This window comes from Mustela erminea, chromosome 19, assembly GCF_009829155.1.
Source record: "Mustela erminea isolate mMusErm1 chromosome 19, mMusErm1.Pri, whole genome shotgun sequence".
Classification (NCBI taxonomy): Eukaryota; Metazoa; Chordata; class Mammalia; order Carnivora; family Mustelidae; genus Mustela; species Mustela erminea.
Window position 1 is genome coordinate 50,221,366 of NC_045632.1, and position 19,593 is coordinate 50,240,958.

A 19,593-nucleotide genomic window follows, 5' to 3' on the forward strand; every position below is an offset into this window, starting at 1 on the left:
AAAGACATAAATGTTTCCCAGTCAACCGACATCACCTCAGACCAGCCGCAGGGTCCACACCCACACACCACGCTGGGAAACAATCTAGCTCTTCATCCTCACTGTTGAATGTGTACATGTGTGTGCGTGAGAAATGTCTGGAATAGATGTATGCCAAATATTCATGACAATTTAAGACTGGGACCAGAGGGGTGCCTGGCTGGCTCAGTGGGTTAAAGCCTCTGCTTTCGGCTCAGGTTATGATCCCAGGGTCCTGGGATCGAGTCCCACATAGGCTCTCTGCTCAGCGGGGAGCCTGCTTCCTCCTCTCTCTCTGCCTGCCTCTCTGCCTACATGTGATCTCTGTCTGTCAAATAAATAAATAAAATCTTTAAAAAAAAAAAAAAACCGAATCGGGACCAGAATTGGGAATTCTGGTAGACTTGTGAACTAGGATTTAACACGCTTCGTGTCATGCTTGATTTTTTTGAAAACTCTGTTTTTACCTTAAACTTTTATATTAAAGCAAAAGGAGAAGTAGTATAAGCTCAAATATAACCAATAATACCTTTTTCCTCCACCTTGCTTTCTTTCTTTTTTTTTTTTTTTCTCTGTGTAGATTCACTTCACTGATGACCTGGAAGCTGAGGGACTTTTTTTTTTTAAATTTTTCCCCTGATAAGAATGATGGACAGTAAAAGGAGGACACAGGCTGGCAGATTAATGCTAATAAAATGTGAGCCAAATCTGTGCAGGGCAAAGATGAAATCATCCCTCAATTTCCATTCATTCCGCAAACAATCTGACGATCAGATGCTCTCATTATACCCTGCGTGTTTCTCTCACCGTAAGAAACAAGGTGGCAATCGGTAATACCGACTTTCTGGAGAAAATTGAAGCAACTGATCTTGGAAGGCCTTGCTCTGCAGAGTTCCTTTGTGTGTGTTTGAATGTGTGCGGTATGTGTTCCCTCTGGATCCTCGTATATTAAAGAACATTTGCAATCCCCAGTGCTGCATTTCTTCCTTCCAACTCCGTTTTACTTCCTAGTGTGACACATAGCCTTCAGTGGGAAGCAGAATGAAGGCCTCCCAAGGACGGCCGCGTCCTGATGCCCAGATCCTGTGGCTCTGTTACCTTTCGTGTCAAAGGGAAATTTACGTTGCGGAGGGAATGTGGGTTGTGCGCCAGCTGACTTTGTAATGTGAGATTATTCGGGAATAACACAGGTGAGAATGGTGTCCTGGGACGTGAGAGGGGTCTACCTCCAGTTGCTGGCTTTGACGATGAAGCGCGAGGCCACAAATCCAAGAATGCGGCTGGTCTTTCACCAGCAAAAGGCAGGGGAACGGATTCTCGCCTAGAACCTCCAAAAGGAACACAACCCCGGCAACATGGTGATTTCTGTTCACTGAGACCCATTATAGACTTCTCACCTCCACAAATCTAAGACAATACACTTATATCGTTTGGTGCCACTACAATGGGATGATTTGACAGGGAGAGTGAGTATACCAACTCAGAAAGCCGGGCGACCAGTTGTCTCCCCTACAAGCCCTACCTTACCAGGCTGGTCTGGGGGCCTCCTTTGAGCTCTAAGGCCCCCACCCCACCCTGTGTTGGTTTCTTTTGGTGGAGTGGCCAGAAAGAAGCTTGAGGACAGGGACGCCTGGGTGGCTCAGTCGGTTGAGCTGCTGCCTTCGGCTCAGGTCATGGTCCCAGGGTGCTGGGATCGAGTCCCACATTGGGCTCCTTGCTGGGCAGGGAGCCTGCCTCTTTCTCCGCCTCTGCCTGCCCCTTTGCCTCTCTCTCTGACAACTAAATAAAATCTGGAAAAATATATAAAAATAAAAAAATTAAAAGAAGCTTGAGGACAAACCCTTACTTATCTCAGGTGCCAACCTTTAATCTCTTGGATCTCTGAGGGCTGCACTTCTAGTGCAGAGATGCTACAAAAATACATTGAGTATGAAGACTGGTTACTGTGTGAAAATAAAAGTTACTTTTAGAATAGAACTTTACCTCAATCTACTTGGAGTAACCTAGTAGCTAATGGTCTGTTTGCCATGTCCCTGAATACATAATAATATAGATTATTTTCATATAAAACTGGAAACAATCCTGTAGGGTAGGTACTCCTCTCATTACTGCTATCACTACCACCATTGTTCCTGGTTTATTTATTAGGAAACTAAGTTCAAGCGTAGAGAAGCTGCCGAGAGACCCCACGGTAGTATGCTTTACCACCTTGTTTTTAACCTTGGCAATCTGCCTCTGGAGTCTGAGTACTTTGTCAACACAATCTGACAGTTCTTCAATATGTCCATATAAAAAAAGTCTCCCCCCATAAATCACCTGTGATGCTGAAAGAAGAGGCTTTAGCTAAAAATGTTAAGGTTATCATACCCGAAATGAGGGGCCCGGCCAGGGGAGTGGAGATCTGAAGTCTTGGCTCAGCGTGGCAGATACACTTCTGGAAGGCCTGTAGCCTTCCAGCCTCGCGGGCACTTCCTCCTGCAAGTGATGCGCAGAACTGAAGACAACCGACCACGGACTCCTCTTTCCACTTAGCAGGAATCCACGTGCCATGGGGGATGGTCTTTGGAGGATCACTGAATGCCCCGTGAAGCCTGTTGGCTTGTTCTTGCTACAATTGGCTCCTCCAGCCACACAAATGAAGGATTCACGGAGGCCAGAGGGGATATTGTGGTGCTCCAGCAGATATCTGTCACTGGGCCCCACTGATGGGAATATTAGCTGCTAAGAGCTCATGGCACATTCCTTGAGAGGCCCCATCCCTCCCGGCTTAAGCCCAGATGCCATTTTACTTTTTACCTGTTTTCCTAAATGTGAAATATTTTGTCCCAGTTGAAGCTTGTTAATGGGTTATTAGCTCCTTTTTTGCTGACTACATACTTAGCATATAGACACTGTTACTATCAAGGGACACTGTTACTATCAAGTGACAAAAAAGAGGTAGGAAAAGATTTCTCCAACCATAATAACAGTTCTTACCTTTACTGTCCTAGACTTCCCAAGACTGTCTATCATTTGAGTGTTCTCTGATTTGCGGTCTCTAAATTCAGATTTTAATGGCACAAGATAACACTTTTTATTCTGAGATTTCAAAGACAGCCTTTGAGTAGGTTCTAGGAAAAAAATATATATATTTGAAGCATTCAGACGGCAAATTGGTGTCTAACCTAAGTGATGATGATACCCTGAATGGGCTGTTAATTGAGGGAGATAATTGCTAGGTATGTTACATGCCAAAATAAAACTGTCCTGGTGGGAAAAACAGTGGTGTTATCTATTCTGATTGTGACATCTGTTTAACCTTTCTTTGAAAAGTAAACCAATAAAAATTCTTGCCTGTGAGATACCGAAAAATAAAAACAAAACCTAGAGTACCCATAAGGATGATGAGGTCTCCAGAGTTTTTTCTTCAGAAATACTTAACCACTGAATATGCATCCTTGTAAGACAAAAGCATGGAAAGACACCCCAAATACTAGAAGGAAGGTTGTCTCGGTTCACTGACTGTGAGCAGAAGAGAACCGTTACAATATTCATAAGCCAAACTTACAATGAAAAGGAGATTTCTTTTTCCCCTGAAAGAGCAGAGGACAGCATTTTAGAATGCATCAAACTACAGAATGTACTTCTATTCACTAAGCCTAGTTGTATTTTATGATTAAAGATAACATAAAGCTTTGTATGAATGACCTTCTTGATGTATTTGAAACAAATAAATGTTTAATGACATGGAAGCATACCATTTAAGGACCCATTTTTTTTTAAAAGGAGCTTTTTCTTAATGAATTCAAATTTATGTTAAAAAATACTATTTAAGATGTGCCAAATTTTACCTTTACCTTGGCAATTTCACGTCAGTTGCCTGTTTGCTTTAATCTCCCCCTACTTCTTGGGGGGGGGTGGTGGAAGAAAACAGAGTATCTATAATCATGTTGTCATCACTAAAACATCCTGAAGGAAAGAGAGGAGCACATTTGGAGTCCTTCTGAAGTCTTGACATTTGTAGCCTCTACAGAGAAATCAGAGGAACTCAAATCACAAAGAAGGTGGTTTTCAGAGCTGATCTAACAGCCATAAAAGCCTGAACAGTTTCAGCTTTAAAACAGGTCTCAAACTGGCTAAGTACACTCTTCCGCAGGTATACACGAATGCCCATCTGCGTCTATACCTGTCTGTGTCCATGTCTAAGAAATTATTTTGCAATATAAAAGGAAACCAATTTCTGCATTTTTTTTTTGTACTTGACATTTGGGCCTCTTAATGGAAATAGAATACAAAAAGTGTTTAGTTCATATATCAAGAGGTGAAGAAAACTTCGAATTTACTTACATCAATATGATCTCTGAAAATGCCTAGTTTGTTAATAATTTATGTAAAAGGAAGACACTGATAAGTCTTAACAGCAGGGATCTGAGGAAATACGTAGGATACAGACAGATTCTATGGTAACTCAGATTTAAAAGGTTTTCCAGGGGCACCTGGGTGGCTCAGTCAGTTAAGCATCTGACTTGATTTCAAGTCAGGTCATGATCTCAAGGTTGCAGGATCAAGTCCTGTGTAGGGCTCCATGTTGGGTGTGGAGGCTGCTTAAGATTCTCTCCCTCTCTCTCCCTCTGCCTCTCCCTCCTCACCTTGCACACTCCCTAAAATAACAACAAAAACAAACAAATAAATAAAAGGTTTTCCACTGTTTCAGAGTAGCATAAAATATGGTGTTGTATTACCCACGGCAATGAAAATATGGCTAGGCTACTGGACAATTCCTGAAACTCACAAAGCCACTGAGAAACCTACCATCTCGTGAATTTGTACATCACGAACCCAAGACTCCAAACGATTTTATGTAACTTCTGTTTTCTTTTCCCTTTATCAACATTCTTTGACTCAAAAACCGAAGTTCAGTGTGACGGTTGATAGGAAAATGACGGGAAAGCAAATATCCTGCCTAGAAAAAACACAAAGAAAAACCAGTCTCTGGATAAGTAAAAGCCAGCTTGGTAAATTTCATCATTATTGTAGAACACACCATCAGGAAGAGCCCACCAGCCGAAGGCTCTTCTTAGTTACAAGTTGATTAGTAACATTCAGAAACTGAAACACCATGCAAGAGTGACTGGTAAACCACAGACAAAGATGTTAGGAATCACCATTGGGGACGCTGTTCTCGCGATCCAGGAGGTTGCACTAGAAAGACTTCCCGAAGCCAACACAGTTCATTCTGTCCAACAGGGACAGTGGGCCCTAAATGTATGTAGCAGTTTCTACCACCTTTGGATCTGGGTGAAGGTACTCGCAGGCCACTCTACTGCCTGCAGGCAGCAAGTGCTTAATCACCATCCATGTCTCACGCAGACAAGTTTAAACAAGGGACAAGATATATGTTCTAATATAGGGGCATTTCCCCAAAATTACCGAGGCGCCTTCCGGATCTTAGTAAGTAATGCACATGACGGTAACTACGTTCAGAGAAGTTTACAAATAGTTCCTCTCTCACGATAGTACAGTGTTGTGCTTGTCAAATGGAAAGCAATAATACTGATTCAATTCTTTTTGCTTGTTGTGCAACACTAGCTGGCAAAGGCTTATTATTTTTTCCTTGGGTGATATTTCTAGATGAAGTGAAGTGCCTGATAATTTCTTTTAACATATTTGCAAAGCTGAATTCAGCCCCGTGATTCATTGTAACTGCTTCAGAACACTATGTGAGAATTAAAAAATGAATAAAAATGCAGTAGAAAGGAAAATTCAAAGCACACCATTTGTTAGAATCAATTTTTTTTTTTTTTTTTGCAAGCACAGCACTTCAATCTCAATAGTGTTCCAAAGCCTCGAAAGCTTATAATGGTGGGGATACACATATTTTTCTCTCTGAAAAACGGGCCAGGAGATAATGAAACTATAATTTCCGGATCCTGCAGCCAATATAAAATGGCCACATGTGTGGGGCTAAAACACTCTATATGGGCATTTTCTGTATAATAATCATATATTTAAACTCAAGGAGTAAGGAAAAAGAATTTTTAAAAAGTGAAGGAAAAGCCAGGAAATTCCAAATATCATAGGATAACACTCCATTCAAATCAGCGCCTTATTAATCCAACTTGAATCGATTTAATTCCCTCCTATATCTTCATCAAGACAGCCTTGAAGAGCAGCAAACTTAAAGGGACAGAGTTTAGAAATCAGTGCATTCAGCAAAACGAATCTGTTCCTTTATAAAAATAATTACCAGTATCAAAGGCCTTTTCCGACTTTCACACAGGTGTGCAATTTAAGACATGTTCAATACCACCATTCGATGTTCGTGAAGACTGTTATCCATTTACACACACATGAACAGAAGCACATCTCACGGTCTACTTACTTGCAGCTGGCTTATACTGGGCAGAAAGAGGAGATCTAATAATTTTGTTTGGTTTTCTATTTTTCAGCTGTCAAAGAGTTAACCCGAGCTGCTAGTGATACATAGAGTGGAAAACAAAGTGTATTCCTTGTCTCAGTGTTTTCCTGCTCTCCAGAGTCCTCCACACATTGCCTGGAAACCAGGAAGTCAGTCCTACTCTCATTTCATCGGGGGAGAACGGAAGACCAGCCACTTAAGTGATGTCCTTGCCATGATGTAGTTAGCAGATGAGCTTTTGAGGTCAACGCATCACGAACCTCCCTTGACACTAAAGAAAACACGTCTTAAATTCTATTCTTGTAGCATTTCACTACTTTTATTTCCCTTTATTTTTAGGATTTTTATCCTACTTTTTAAGGTTTGGATTTAATTTTTATGCCAAAGACTGCGATGTAAAACAAAAAAATGAACATTTATGACTTTAGAAATTAATATATTCATGGAGCTAGGATTCTTCTGTCTCCTCTTGAATATCTAGCCAGAATCATTTCCGAGAGGGACATTTCAAACTGTAAAAAAAGATAGTTACATAATTAGTTTACAAAATCAGACTTGTTCAAAATTCTAAAATGTTAGGGAATGTGATAAAAGCCGCACTAAGAATAAAATCAAACTTATGTAAAATATTTTAAAAATCCAAATCCATGCATAATTTTTGTTTTCCATACACATATATATTAAATGCCAAATGAAAAACTATAAAAATTAAACCGAGAAATAATAAATTGGGAAAAATTTGCAACCCATATGAGAAAAGATTTATTTCCTTGACTTGCAAAGAACTTAAAGCAATAAGGCAAAATTTATATGTAGATGTATATGTATTATAATCTAAATGTGTATATATATATACAACACATAATGTATACATCTACAATCTATAATATACACACATATATATTTATATGAAATATATATACTTATTTATTATATATCACTATACTTAACATATAGTTACATATGTTTATATATAACTTATAGATTATATATCATCCAGAGAAAAAGAAACACTAGTATAATGAAAAGACATGATTACACAGATTCTCTCATTTGAGTGGGTCTATGTTATCAATGAAACAATTTGATACCATGTGATACCAAAGTGTCCATAATCTCTACTACGTAAGGCAGAATATAAAAATACATCAGTCTGCTCGTGAATCAGGGTTGAGAATGATCTAGCAGATTCAACTGAGAGACAACCAGATGTTTGAAAATACTAGATTTATGATCTTTTATAAAAAGACTTCATATAAAAATGGCTTTACCTAGAGGTTAAAGACATGCACTGGCTTTTCCTAGAAAATGCTTTAAAATATTTAGGTTATTTTAAAAAAAAATTAGGTTATTTAAAAGGGATAATTGGAATCGAGACGTCCAATTATTTCAAAAAATGATTTTAGTGATTCTAAAAATAGAGTGGCTTTACCAGCTTGTGTGTGGAAGGCCCTGTCCCGGGAAGTTATCACCTTTGCAGTAAGTCCTACTGTGCCCAAAATATTTAGGTTAATACAGCTCCACAGTCCCTCAACTACCGACTCTTGATTTACTGTTTTCATTATTCACATATTTATCAATGTTTAGTATCTTAAAATAGCAAATAAACCTAAGAGTCTTGCTCTTTCTTTCTTCAAAGATTTACTTAGTTATTTGAGAGAGAGAGAGAGAGCGCAGGGGAGAGGGGCAGGGGGAGAAGCAAAGAGAGAGATTCCCAAGCCAACTCTGCATGAAGCACAGAGCCCGCTGTGGGGCTCGATCTCATGACTCTGATCACAACCTGAGCTGAAACCAAGAGTCAGCCGCTTACCTGGGTGAGCCACCCAGGTGCCCCAGTCTTGTTCTTCAATGATAAATGCTGTAAAGAATCATCAATCCATCCGAAGCACTCCAACACTCACAGACCTTGTACATCATAAACTGCAGGGGCTTACACTCCAACAGAAGAGATGGAAAGGCTCACCCAAGTGCAGTAGGAATGTTATGGGGTTCTCACAAAGACATGGACGTAGTCCAAGGAGAGTTACTATAGCTTTGGGTCAACCTTTAAATTAACGGTGACTTTGTTAATTTAACATGTCCAAGATGGACAAGATCTGTAAAATAATAATTATGATTCTTTCAGGCAAAGGTTTAGATGTTATGGAAAGGTACAGAAATGATAAGCCTCTCCATATGTTGATGAGAAATAAAGAAAAACACCTGTTCACAGAAGAAAGGGTCAGTCGGTGACACACTCTGTCGGCCATGATACACTTTGTCAGCTATGATCAGGATATTTTTCCCTGAGGTGTTCGAAAACCATGAACAATGCAATGTTAAGACAGAGTTCTCAAGCGAGGTAACAAAAAACCACTAATTCATGAGTATCATGGTAATTTTCTTGGCAAATGTTTCTGGACCAAATTGATATTAATGAGTTAAAATGCCATAATTGTAGAGATAATTTTTTAGACTGAATATTTCGATACTCTTGAGTTAAAATACTTGCAGAATAATTCCATTTGCATAACATTTATTAAATCAATAAGGTTAAAATCATGAATGCAAATTAATAAACACATAGCATTTGTATTTGAGATTTATTTAAATCAGTTATCAATCATCCTCTATTAGTGACAAATCCAATCCCTCAATAGAATAATTTTAGCTGAACGTGAAATCATTATTCTACCTGAAATTTCAAATATTTGTTAAACTTAGAGGAAAAACATTTTGAATCAGTTTTGGACACACTGGATGAAACTATCGAGGGATGACATATTCATTGTGCATGAGAGAGAAGTCAATCAATGTACTTCCATTCATATAGCAGGACAATAACTCCCGCGATAAAATCTTTTTTCTTTATAATACTGTAAAGGTAAAGCACTACATCTCATTCTGCGTGCAAAGTAGGAATATTTCCATTCGTTGGAAGTAATCGGTTCTACTGAGAGAAAAATTCTCAAAGATGAAAGTCTATATGAAAACTTTAGACATTAAAAACTGTCCTATTTCTATGAAGGTTATCGAACATTAACAGGGTGTAATCCCACCTGCCTGATGGACATCTGACTTTTCTGATGAAAATATTTTAGGGGTCATTTTGATGAGTTTTCTCTCTTGCTTATGAGGGGATATAAAAGGCGTTTATAATGAGCCACAAATAGAAGCTAGAAGGACATCAACAACTTTAACTCGGTGCTAGGAGGGAAATGTTTCACTGACTTTGGTGGCAGGGAGGGGTCTCTGACTTGTAATATTGGCCAACACTTGTGGTATAAATACTCCCATTAAGACGAGTTTATTCCCCAGGCTGTACCTTTTATTCTTGTGACTTAAAAAAGAAAGAGATCTTGGGGCACCTGGGTGGCTCAGTGGGTTAAAGCCTCTGCCTTCAGCTCAGGTGGTGATCTCAGGGTCCTGGGATGGAGCCCCACATCAGGCTCTCTGCTCAGGGGGGAGCCTGCCTTTCTCTCTCTCTCTCTCTCTCTCTCTCTCTCTGCCTGCCTGTCTGCCTACTTGTGATCTCTGTCCAATAAATAAATAAATCTTAAAAGAAAAAAGAAAGAGATCTTGCCATTTGCAACAACATGGATAGAACATATGCTAAGTGAAATAAATAAGATAAAGACAAATATCATAGGATTTCACTTAAATGTAGAATTAAAAAAAAAAAAACCTAAAAACAACAACAACAAATGAGCAAATAAACCAGGAGGAGACTTAGACAACTAACTGATGCTTACGGGCTTGAGGGGGTTTGGGGGGGGCGGGTAGAATGGGCAAAAGACATAAAGGGGATTCAGAGGGACAAGCTTCCAGTCATGAGATTAGTAAGTCACAAAAACTGGAAAGTACCGCAGAGGGAACAGAGTCAGTCATATCGTAGTAACACTGTATGGGGACTAGGCGGCCGGCGAGCACTGAGTGATGCACAGACCTGCTGAATCCTTCCGCTGTACACCTGAAGCTGATATAACATTGTATGTCAACCGTACTTTGTAATAATCATTTAAAACAAAACAAAACAAAATGCCAACTGTGTTTAACAGCCATCACAGAGGATTGCTCATAATTTAACAACTGATTTGCAAGCCACTCGAGCTCGAGCCCCAGCTCTCTCTGGCACAGCCGAGGCCGGGGGAGCAGAGCGAGGGGTCCTTCTAGGGACTGGTGATCCACGCTTTGTAGTTAGGGAGGGACATTCCAATCCTGGGTTTGGTTTTTTGTTTTTGTTTTTTTGTTGTTTTTTTCCTTTTTGTTTGTTTGTATTTATTTATTTATTTATTTGGCAGAGAGACACACAGTGAGAGAGAGAACACAAGTAAGGGGAATAGGAGAAGGAGAAGCAGGCCTCCCGCTGAGCAGAGAGCCTGATGCAGGCCTCGATCCCAAGACCCTGGGATCATAACCTGAGCAGAAGGCAGACCCTTAACGACTGAGCCACCCAGGCGTCCCTCCAATCCTGGTTTTGCTGCTTATTTGCCTTGCCACTGTGGGCAAGCCCCGCACCCTCAGTGAGCCCCGGCTTTGTTATCCCGAAAGTGGAGCTTTTGACATGACTAACATCATAAACTTGGTATAATAATAATGAAATGAGCTGATGTATGTGAAAATGGTTAGAACGTCTGACAGAGGGTAATTTCTCAAACAGTATTTCTTGTCCATACATGTAAGGCTTCATTATTATCATGAGAATTAGAGCTGTGACATTTTTTACTGTTTTCACCAGAGGTATGTCTGTAATTTTACTTCTGTTAATTATAGGCTGCTCTTAAGAATAAATTATCACTGACTTGAACGTGAAATACCTATCAATTCCAGGTTGTCAAAGCTCAGAGAGTATCACGCCCTCATTTTGAACTGTCATTGTGCAGTGAAAGCAAACTCTAACACACTGTTTTTAAAAATATGATGGTTTATGACAGCCTCATGGTAGAAGTCACTGTTTCTCATTTTTCCCTTGTCGATTTCTTTTTATCTCAATAGAATGTTTCTCCTACATACCACAACTTCGCATTTCTATCCTTTCCAATTTGGGTTTATTTTCTGTCCTCCCTAATTACATGGGCTTCTATTATAATGTATCAAGACTCTTCATTCGCAATATTTGCTTTAATCCTCACAATCATCCTCCTTAATTAAACACTACTTTGATGGACGTATTGAAGTTCAGAGAAATAGTGATTTGTCCCAAATCCCACAAGGGATGGTGACAGATCTAGGATCTAAACCGAGGTCAGCTGACCAGCAGGCTAGTGATGTAGTCAGGCAGCCGAGCTGGAAGGGTTGTGTGGGAGCCATTAGCTCGGGAAGCCTGGGTTGGGGCACAGGAGATGTTGAACCTCCAGTCTCCCGAAGGATCACTTGAACTCTGTCGTATCAAGGAGAGGCACAACAGTAAGAGTAACTATTTGGACTGGACAACTTGAGTGGTCACCGGGAGTTGAGGGATGGCTGTAATTTTTGATGACATGAGCAGATGAGAAAAGGGAAGAAAGTCACGGCCATAGTGAAATGACCTCTGGAGAAAAGTTTCCTTTTTAGACATCTTTTTCCCCTCTTAGGATAAATGCAGAGACTAAATGTATTAGGGAATCCTATTACGAATCTTTCAGTGGGGAGCCGCTACAGGGAAGACATGCTGGGCGAGGTCAGGAAAGGGTACAGGTTTAATTCATAAAATTTGACAAAAATCATTCAGTGTTTTCCAGTAGTGGGCCAGTTCTGGCTTTCGAGTTCCAATCGGCTATTCTCCCCCAGTTAGACCAACTCTACTGCCCCTCCCAACACCACTAGAGAATCTTGATAAAAACTCCATTAGCCTGCCTGAGATGCTATTTAATTTGTACTTGCAAAACTTCTTTTAAGCCTAAATTGTTAGATAGTTGCCACGTGCTGCTCAGGAGAGTAATTTACGTGTGCATGCAGAGTTTTAATAAAAATAAACTAGAACACAAATTTCTTTAAGTTTCTCCTTGCAAATGCATTTAAAAAATTCCAACTGCTATGTTCAATGGTGCATGGAAAATGATGTGTGCATTTCATTATATTGATGTACCTTAAAATTCAATGAACCTTTAAAGGTAAGATGGACCTAAATAGGAAAAATCAGAATCAAACATAACACCGTACGGTTAATGTTGGAATGTATGAATGGTTAAATTTTTAATATTTAGCATTAACAGATTTTGGTATAGGTTCTTGTTCTGTACGGAGAGATGCATCAGGTTAACTTTACCATTCAATGAATGGCACTGACACACAGTCATTAGATTTTACTGTCTGTATCAATTTGGTTTTTGAAAGAGTATACCCCTCGATAGAAAAGAAGCTCGGAGTATTACCACCACACTAGAGAGCAAAAATAATGAATCCCACCAGGTAAGTGGAAAAAAGCCCTGATAATTCTGAGAAACCCTGAAATTTATTAACTTTACCCTATTGTGAGTAATACAGAGAACGGCATAGTACACCTGCACAGGGTAGGGATGGGCAGTTGGTGGTGGGTGTATGATCTCTAGCATGGTGGCGGACATCAATTTTCCTCTAAAATAGTGACTATAGTACTATTTATCTGATGGGTTTAAGCAAAAGATCAAATGAGACAATACATATAAAGCACTTCTAATAGTGCCAGTTACAGATTATATGTTATCATCATTATTAAACTCTCTTCGTGGCACCTGGGTGGCCCAGTTGGTTAAGGGTCTGCCTTCGGCTTAGGTCATGACCCCGGAGTCCCGGGATCGAGTCCCACATTGGGCTCCCTGCTCAGCGGGAGTCTGCTTCTCCCTCTGCCTGTCTCCCTGCTCATGATCTCTTTCTCACTTACTCTCTCTCTCAAATAAATAAATACCTTAAAAAAAATGGTCTTAATAAGTACTTACTTTTAGGGGTATTTTCTAAGACACATTCTAGCTATTTGTGGAAATTTAGCACGAATATGGATTTGAGTACATTAAAGTGTGCATGGTATTTTCCTTTTCTCTCCGCTTGATTATGAAACATTTATTAAATTTATTCACAGGATGGGTGCCTCGGTGGTGCGGTCGTTTAAGTGACGGACTCTTGGTTTGGGTTCAGGTCATGATCTCAGGGCTATGAGATCTGTCCCCCTTTGGGCTCTGTGCTCAGTGTGGAGTCTGCCTCAGGTTCTCTCTCCCTCCCCCTCTCCCTTGAGCCTGCTCGTTCCTTCTCTCAAATAAATAAAATCTTTAAAAATTTTTATTCGCAGAACACAGCTAAATTTTCCAATCCACAGGGTCTATTACTAGTTATATCACAGGATACGTGCAAAGGAGCCCCATAAGTAGATGTGGAAGAAATAATCCGTATTAATCATTAGACATGCTACAGTAGTCCCTCCCATACTTTGAGGCCATAACCTATCCCACAGTCTATCTGGACATGGTTCTATAGATACAGTAGCTTACCATGAATCTCCTATATCCCTTTGATCATGTGATCAGAAAGAACGAGACAGTCTCAGAGATGCCATGGCAGCAATGATTAAAAATGATTTTCTTGATGATATAGAAGAAAAATCCCATCTGATGTCTTGGGACATAAGAGATGACAATTCATGTGAATTTTTTTTATCACACTAATGAGAAACTATGTATTATAATTAAATTATATTATATACACATAAATTAAATTATAACTAAAAACAAAGATACTCTCCTAACTTATTTCGTCCAATGAGAGAGAGAAATAGCACCTTCCAGCCTTTACATATAATTAAACTCACGGCTGACACAAACTCTGATTGTCAGAGATGATGCTCAAGCAAGCAAAGTTGAGGGGCCTAGGACCCAGCAAGACGCAGAGCCTTGGGGCTGTCTCTTTCTAGAAGCCTCCTTTATGGGCAAATACCACAGGGGACACTCACCAGCTCTGACGAGCAGCTCTGTTCTCAGTAGTCAAGGAGCGCTCATTTCTCCAGGACACCTGCTATTAGCTGGGGCTTGACTATTCAAAAAATTTGAAATTGAAGACAAAGAAATAACAAGAAAGTAAGCTTCGAAAATGTTCCCCAGTTAGGTCACGTTGACAGCAAAACCTGCCAAAGAAAGGATGACTGACCAGACCCACCAGCAACAAAGAGACTCGAGACTGTATAATGACCCGAGTTCACCCGACGGTTCCCGAGGACACCGTCTGCTTCCCGATGGGGTCGAGTGCCGCCCCTCGACCGCTTTACAACTCCTAATTCCCACCCCAACTCCTTTGGCTGCCACGTCACCGAACTGGCCTAGGACTTCTACTTCTGGTCCCTGTCTGCTCCCTGCACGCGTCACCTCTCCCTTCTCAATCCGTCCCATTATTCACCTCTGCCGCCCCGCCCCCCAGCCTCCCGCGGGCTGTTAGATTAAATCACCCCTTGGAGCAGATTGGTGTCATCACGCTTTCCAGAAACACAGTGGCCGCTGGACTCCAGCGCCGCTCCGCAATATTTTCACGCCCACTGGTCAGCTCCCTGCCCTGGTCATCTCAGCAACCGTTTTTAATTCTTTTTTTTTTTTTTTTAAGATTTTATTCATTTATTTGACAGGCAGAGATTACAAGTAGGCTGAGAAGCAGGCAGAGAGAAAGGAGGAAGCAGGCTCCCTGCTGAGCAGAGAGCCCAATGCGGGGCTCGATTCCAGGACCCTGGGATCATGACCTGAGCCAAAGGCAGAGGCTTTAACCCACTGAGCCACCTAGGCACCCCCGTTTTTAATTCTTTATGAACCTCCTCCCAAAACCTGCCACCAGCCACTTTTCTCTGCTGATAATTTCTCTTCCCTCATGGAGGTAATTGAGGCTTTTAACCTATATTCAAAACGTTTGCTTCTCTACGGATATCCTCCAATATCTCCTTATTAAACACACAGATACGGTCCTTTCCTCATCGAATGTCCCTCTTGAGCTTCTCCTTTATCTTCCCCCCTCCTTTCAAAGCCCTTGGAAATAGGGCTTCCATTCAGGAACACATTTAGCTTCCCATTTAAAATTTTTAATCTGCAGCAACCGGACTTCTACCCCCAACAACTCTGCAGAAAATGGTCTGGCTAAGTTCTTCAATTACCTTCCAAATGCCAAAGCCAAGGAGCCCTCCCCAATCCTCCTGTTACTGACGTCTCTACAGGGCTTGGCTTTATTTGTAGAAATACAAGTTATAAGCGCATTTCTATTACCAGGAATATACTTTTCTATTGTAGACTCTTTCAACCACATAAAAAGGAGCAGAGGAAATCTGCGCATGTCCTCGCCACTCATGGTAGAGCAGTGTTTCATGCTCTCACGTATTCTTTCCGAGATTTCTTCTACGCACGTCTTGACATTCTGTGCAAGTGAACATTATGCTTTTTTGTTTCACATAATGTCACAAACATCTCCCCATGTTAAGTAATCTTGAGAAATGATATTTAAGGCTGCATAATTTTCCATCATATGGAAAATATGCTTGACTTAATCCTTGCACAGCATGTAAACAACGAGATATGTTCCTATAGTTTTGAGTGTCCTTGAAAAACTTGATGTGCAATATCCGCCACTGCCGTGGTTGTACAGCAATTTAATTAACCTCTCTTTCTGCTAGACGTTTAGGCTGTCGAATGCCTGCTATCATAAACAGCACGACAATGAATACGAAGGTACCCAAGACCCTCTTGAATCTTCTATGCAAGTATTTGCTAGCTCGTTCCAAATTTGAATATAAACTTCCCCACTGAAGATGTTTGTTCTTTTTTTTTTTAATTTATTTATTGACAGAGAGAAATCACAAGTAGATGTAGAGGCAGGCAGAGAGAGAGAGAGGAAAGCAGGCTCCCTGCTGAGCAGAGAGCCCGATGCGGGACTCGATCCCAGGACCCCGAGATCATGACCTGAGCCGAAGGCAGCGGCTTAACCCACTGAGCCGCCCAGGCGCCCCTGAAGATGTTTGTTCTTAAAAAAAAAAAAAAGAGAAAAGAAAAGAAAGATGTTTGCTCTTTTTGCCATTACCACACAGAATTTCTCCCTACATCCGGAAAAGAACATATTATTGGAGCTTGTACCTGACTGGCAAGAAGGCAGGGGACACGTCTAAATATTGGGTTCTTTTATTAGGGGATAAAAGGGCCAATGTGATTCCTGAAAGTCTTAGCCAGGAGATAGGTTTTTGTTTAGACATTTCTGGATTACAAAGTTGGTTTACTGTATCAAACCCAGCTTACACGTTTGAATTACTGTACTTACCTCACCGATATGTCAGGGCTGTTGGTGACAATAGATAAATTAGCTTAGATCGAGAGGAAAACACTAAATAAATAATCAAGTCTTTTTTGCCTTAAGTTACTGCAGAGAACACTAGCTTTTTAATGTGATCTTTTAAAGACTCACCGAAGTCTGGAAATGATGATTTTGTTGTGTTACTTGTGACTTATACTAATCAGGTCTGCCTTTTCTACAAAGCACGAAGGTACTCTGGAGAAAACGGATGGACAAGGGTGAGCAGAGCCTTCGGATCACTGAGTGCCAGTCTCGCTCTGCATCTTCCCCCGGCAGTTAGCCATCTTCTAGCTGAAACAGAGCACCAGAAGAAAGGACAGTCTCTGAAGGGATCTGTGGAAAATAAGATACAGAATCTTCCTATCTGAAAATAAGTAAAAATTTAGACCTGATCTAGCTCCTGAAATTATTCTTTATGAATGTGTACATCACCCTTGTGCAGGGACCATGCCCAAACTCTCTGTATTTCCAATTTTCGTATAAGTGCTGCCACAGCCAGCAAGCTCCTGAGATTATTTTGATCAAACTGTGAAAAAAAAAAAGAAAAAGGAAAAGGACGACTTTTCATTTTCTACTTCTGTGTATAAGGAGCTAGTCTAGGAAGATAGTCTTTGTTTAATTGAAAGGTTGGTTTAATGACCCCCCCCCCCACTCATAACTGTATTTTCAAATTCAGTGATGAATGCAAGTCTGGATCAGCAAGGGCTACCTTTGTGCGAATCTCTTCCAACCCAAATCAATGTAATTTAGTAGATTTTCTGACTTCAGCCTCCTGAAAAAGCAAATGGTGGGTGCTGTACGTTTTGGTTGAGGTACACAGATATAAAAAAGACACCGTGTGCTGACGTGTGTCAGGGGTCGTTCACGACGTAGATATCAAAAGGAAATGCTAGGAACTGATACTCACTTAGCTGGAGGGTAGAAAATGGCTAGGATTTTTAGTTAGAGAGAGAGGAGTTTTATGAAGGTGGTTTCTTCAGTGAACTCTGCACCATTCATTCTACCCCCCCCCCAACATACAAGAGGACAGTTGATTTGGTGTAAGTTTATGTGTGTGTATGTGTATGTGTGTGTGTGTGTGTGTGTGTGTGTGTAGGGGATTGTGAGGCACAACATCTCCCTCCTTTATCTTGAGAGAAAGTAGGCCAGGTTCCAGTGGAGCCTGAAGAAAAGTTTGCTTCTTACTTCCTGGAAGGGGTAAACATGGTAAAATGGAAACTGACTCTTGCCATTGAAGCTTACAGGTCTACAGAACAAACTTTTTTTTTTTTAATAATAAAAAGTTTAATTAAAAAAAGTTATAAATAAAGCAGAAAAACCATCACAAAGGTGACCACACAGGGACTGCTCTGGACTTAGGCTGAGCAGGGACCTAGGGCAGTTGATGTTTTTCATGAACCAGATGAGATCTGTGAGACACTAAGAGTCAGCCCGGCCCTGTTTGGACACCTGAACAAGTAAACCACCTGGGAAGAAGACAGAACTCCAACAGAGAATCTGCCTCCTTTGAAGGTTCTGAAAATTAGGGGTTGAGAGAGGAGAGGCAGTCGTATCACAGAAGACATCACCCAGACTGCAATTTGGGGCAACCGGCAGGCTGACGGGTCAGAGGGCTCTGAAGAAGTGATGAAAACACCCATGTGAGACAGAGCACCTGCTTTGAAGATGTTCCAGGTGCAGAGAGGGTAAAGCCAATGTACAACAGGTCCAGGTAAAGAAGAACTTTTCTACCACCCATTTCTCTCCTCCCTCAGTTCCATCAGAGAGACGCCATTAGACGTGGTGGCTTCTCAGTGTGAGCGAATGAGCGTGAGGGTCTGGGAGGGGGGCGTGTGTGAGGGTGTGTGTCACAGAGAGAAGCTGCCACTCTCTCTCTCCCATGTGACAGACTGCCCTTTCTCTCAGCCCACCTGGAGGAAGGACTCAGTGACAGTGGGAGTGTTGATGTATATTTTTGGCTAGATACTTGTAGTCAATAAATGAAGGCTATTTGTTATAATTTACGGGAGCCACGGGAATTTTTATTTTTTAAGAGTAAGAAGATAAGACTAGGGTTGAGATTCACCGATACCTGAGATTTTGGATGCCTCGGGTGTAAACGCAACTTTTAAAATGCTGGGAATGATCTGAGATAATCATATGTTTCCATAAAATTCATAGAAGACATTCTAATCACAATGGCTGAAGACTGGCTTCTCCATCCAGTTCAGTTTCTCCTCTCACTCTTACCCTCCTACCAAGGGACTCTGAAGAGGCTATAGACATTTTGAGGTTTTCTTCACTTTCAGACGAATATTGATATTTTTCAACATTATTAATCATTGAAAATTCAAAAAGGACCATCAGGGTAAACCATAGAGAAAGAGAAGTTTCACTCGACACTAGTACATGAAAAACAGATTCCCCCCCACCGATTCATGTTGCTAGTAATATTTATAGACCATCAAAGAGAATATACAAGAGATAAAAGAGAGATTTCTCAGATATTTTGTGAAAAATGTTCTTGGAAAGTCATCCTATTAGAAGATTCTGAATAGCCTATTTCATGACCAGTTTCAAGTATTTTGTTTATAAGTAAAGTCTTTTCAAAGAGACCGGAGTAATTTCCATCAGTCAGGTTCTAAGACCAGATGCATATGATGAGAACACTCAAAAGTCATGAAAATTCCACAGACTACAAAAAGGCTAAGTTTACATGGTGTGCACAGAAATAAATACACAGGTACAGATTGGGCCAATGCTTTGAGGTAAAGCTGAGAGGGAACATCAGAATTATCTTGAGATGCTAAAAGATTAATTGCGGTCATTCAGTTTTCAGAGACAGAAATTTCCCCATTAGAGGTCATGGTGACAAAAGGCCTTCTTGAAAGAACAGGAATGTCACGAAAATCATGGAATTAATTGCAGGATCAGACTGCTTTTTACGCTAGCTCTTG

General features: G+C 40.7%; 1 long non-coding RNA gene across 4 annotated transcripts in view; it reads right to left on the reverse strand.

The window, feature by feature from the left end:
* LOC116579648 overlaps positions 1-17,150 on the reverse strand; it is a 41,188-nt gene extending 24,038 nt beyond the window's left edge. For 3 of the 4 annotated variants that reach the window (XR_004281362.1, XR_004281361.1, XR_004281359.1), the window contains exons 1-3: positions 16,769-17,011; positions 4,810-4,960; positions 2,995-3,128 (exon numbers count right to left, since the gene is read on the reverse strand). This is a non-coding gene — a long non-coding RNA (uncharacterized LOC116579648). Of the gene's footprint in view, positions 1-2,994; positions 3,129-4,809; positions 4,961-16,768; positions 17,012-17,045 lie in introns of those variants that run through there. The other variant, XR_004281360.1, reaches the window with a different exon arrangement.
* Between the last annotated feature and the right edge of the window lie 2,443 nt (positions 17,151-19,593).